Consider the following 3,522-nt stretch of genomic DNA (forward strand, 5'->3'; position numbering starts at 1 on the left):
TGAGCACCTTCTTGCTTGAGGGCCATGTTGTAGAATTGATCAAACTGAGTAGGCTCAACAAGAATGAGAGCTAACTGCAGATCCTCTCTAAGGCCACCTCTGAATTGATAGATCATACTCTTTTCATCAGGAACGTCTTGTTTAGCTAAGCTAGCAAGTTTCTGAAACTGCTTGTTGTATTCGTACACAGACATGTTGCCTTGCTTGAGATTGCGGAACTCCTCACGCTTGCTCTCAACAACACTGGTAGGAATGTGGTGAGCTTTAAAGTCCCGACAGAAATCAGTCCAAGTAATCACTTGACCTCCTCTGGAATCCTTGTATTGCTGGAACCAACCAGCTACTTGGTCCTTGAGCTAAAAAGAAGCGAACTTGACGTAGTCCTCGGGCCTGACATTGCTACATTCAAAATGCTTGTTGATATCCACGAGCCAATCATCGGCGTCTGTGGCCTCGGCACAGTAGCTGAAAGACTTCGGCTGATTTGCAAGGAATTGGTTGAGGCGGAAACTGAGGCTGATGATTGATCTGCCCTTGACCTTGATTCCCTTGGTTGCCTTGGCCTTGGTTGCGCTCTTGCATCAGCTGAATCAACAACTGAGCGTTGGCGTTTGTGGTTGCCATCAAAGCTTGCCATGCCTCCGGAGGCGGAGGTGGAGGTGGAGGGTTCGCCTGACTCCCATCATTGCGTTCCGGATTCTGACGCATTGGCGGAGCCATCCTGAAGAGGGTGAGATCCGTTAGCATCTTGATAGACAGATAGACAAGTTGAATCAACGGATAGAAATTGCAACATATAGTCTTCACAATAAACATTCGAGCATGGATGAACGAATGAATTCCAAAGTTAACATCACACGTCCATTAAGGTGAGAAGCCACCTGATAAGATATTGATGAAAGAAAAGAAAAATAAAACAAGGTACGAATGGAACAAATAAGTGGTAAGGATTACCCAATCACAAACCAAATATCTGCAGAAGAAATGCTAGAACTACTTGAATCCTACCTATAAACTCCCGAAACTTTCTAGTTATGCAATCAGGTGTTGGGGATACAGGGGAAGCAATATATCTCACCCAAACTAACAATCCCTACATCCAGTTGTATCCATCCGTCAACACATAACTAAGAAACCTTCAGAAATCGTGTACCTCAACCATCGAAAAGTATCTGTTATACGAGTTATGGCAATACTCCCGAACTCCCCAGTACTGGGTGACGTTGAGGATATCTCACCAACAACTGCAAAAAAGAGATTTTCGATGTCGGCAAAACTCAGGTATTCCAGAACTGTAATGATAAAATTGTGACGACAACACCTCGGAGCTCAACTCCCCGGGACACTGCCACAACCCCTAAATGACAGGAGGAACCAAGAACAATGTTCTCGTCACAAAACCATCGGAACGATTCCAAGATACCTGCGTGATCCTAAATTTTTTTTTAGTGAAATCTGAGGAGAGGAGAGTCAAAACTTCTACGTCAGGAGACCTCACCAGAGCGATGAAGGGACTGAGGAGTAAAAAGAATCCTACTCTCCGATATATATAATCCTAAAACTGAAAACATTTTTTTGATCTAGACTCAACAACGCTAGCGACTCGATCAAGCAGGGGGGCTCCTAAGTCAGGGATGGCTCTGATTACCAACTTGTAATGCCCACGATGCGGCTATATCTCCCACGTGTCGAAGCACAACTTAGAGGCATAACCCAAGGTGGTTTTGTCGCAATAAGGGTCATCTTCACACAATCCCATGTAACGAACAAGAATGGGATAAAGAGAGTTGGCTTACAATTGCCACGTCACACAATACATAAATAAGTTCATACATCATCCAAAATACACTCATAGACCGACTACGGTCAAATCCAAATGAAAAGAAGATAACCCCAAATGCTAGAATCCCAATCGTCCCAACTGGGCTCCGCTATTGATCATCTGGAAACGAAACATAGTAACGACCAAGGTCCTCATCAAACTCCCACTTAAGCTCGGTTGCGCCACTTGTGCTGGTATCCTCGGTACCTGCATCTGTTTTGGTAGAATCTGTGAGCCACGGGGACTCAGCAATCTCACACCCGCGAGATCAAGACTATATAAGCTTGTAGGTAGGAAAGGGGTAATATGGTGGAGCTGCAGCAAGCACTAAGCATACATGGTGTCTAACATACGCAAGTAAGAGCGAGAAGAGAAGCAACGCATCGGTCGAGAAGCTAGAAGTGATCAAGAAGTGATCCTGAAAACTACTTACGTACAAACATAACCCAAACCGTGTTCACTTCCCGAACTCCGCCGAGAAGAGACCATCACGGCTACACACACGGTTGATGCATTTTAATGAAATCAAGTGTCAAGTTCTCTACAACCGGACATTTACAAATTCCCATCTGCCTCATAACCGCGGGCACGGCCTTCGAAAGATAATACCCTGCAGGGGTGTCCCAACTTAGCCCATCACAAGCTCTCACAGTCAACGAAGGATATACCTTCTCCTAGGAAGACCCGATCAGTCTCGGAATCCCGGTTTACAAGACATTTCGACAATGGTAAAACAAGACCAGCAAAGCCGCCCGATGTGCCGACAAATCCCGATAGGAGCTGCACATATCTCGTTCTCAGGGCAACACCGGATGAGACTAGCTACGAGTAAAACCAGACTTCGAGTTTCCTTGAGGTGGCCCCGCAGGCAGCTCAGTTCGGACCAACACTCGAAGGAGCACTGGCCGGGGGGGTGGGGGGGGGTTCAATAAAGATGACCATCGGGCTCGCAAAAACCCGAGGGAAAAAAGCTTAGGTGGCAAATGATAAAACCAAGGTTGGGCCTTGCTGGAGGAGTTTTATTCAAAGCGAACTGTCAAGGGGGTCCCATAAATCACCCAACCGCGTAAGGAATGCAAAATCAAGGAACATAGCACCAGTATTATGGAAACTAGGGCGGCAAGAGTGGAACAAGACACTAGGCATAAGGCCGAGCCTTCCACCCTTTACCAAGTAGATAGATGCATTAATTAAATAAGAGATATTGTGATATCCCAAAATATACATGTTCCAACAAGGAACAAACTTCATCTTCACCTGCAACTAGCAACGTTATAAGAGGGGCTGAGCAATAGCGGTGACATAGCCAAACAACGGTTTGCTAGGAAAGGATGGTTAGAGGCTTGACATGGCAACATGGGAGGCATGATAAACAAGTGGTAGGTAGATCTAACATAGCGATAGAGCGAGCAACTAGCAAAGCAAAGATAGAAGTGATATCGAGGGTATGGTCATCTTGCCTGCAAAGTTCTTAGAGTTGTCGAAAGCTTGATCCTCGTTAGCGTACTCAACAGGTTCCTAGTTCACGTACTCGTATCCCAGCTCTACCCAAAGCAAGAACAGAAGCATTGGAACAACAATCAAACACGGTGCAATGCACAAGCAACATGATGCAATACATGGCATGATATGCGAGATGTGATATGCAATGCTTATGCGGGCTCCGGAAGGAAAAACGATGAACAAGGCATCAACTTGGC

This window comes from Triticum dicoccoides, chromosome 4B, assembly GCF_002162155.2.
Source record: "Triticum dicoccoides isolate Atlit2015 ecotype Zavitan chromosome 4B, WEW_v2.0, whole genome shotgun sequence".
Classification (NCBI taxonomy): domain Eukaryota; kingdom Viridiplantae; phylum Streptophyta; class Magnoliopsida; order Poales; family Poaceae; genus Triticum; species Triticum dicoccoides.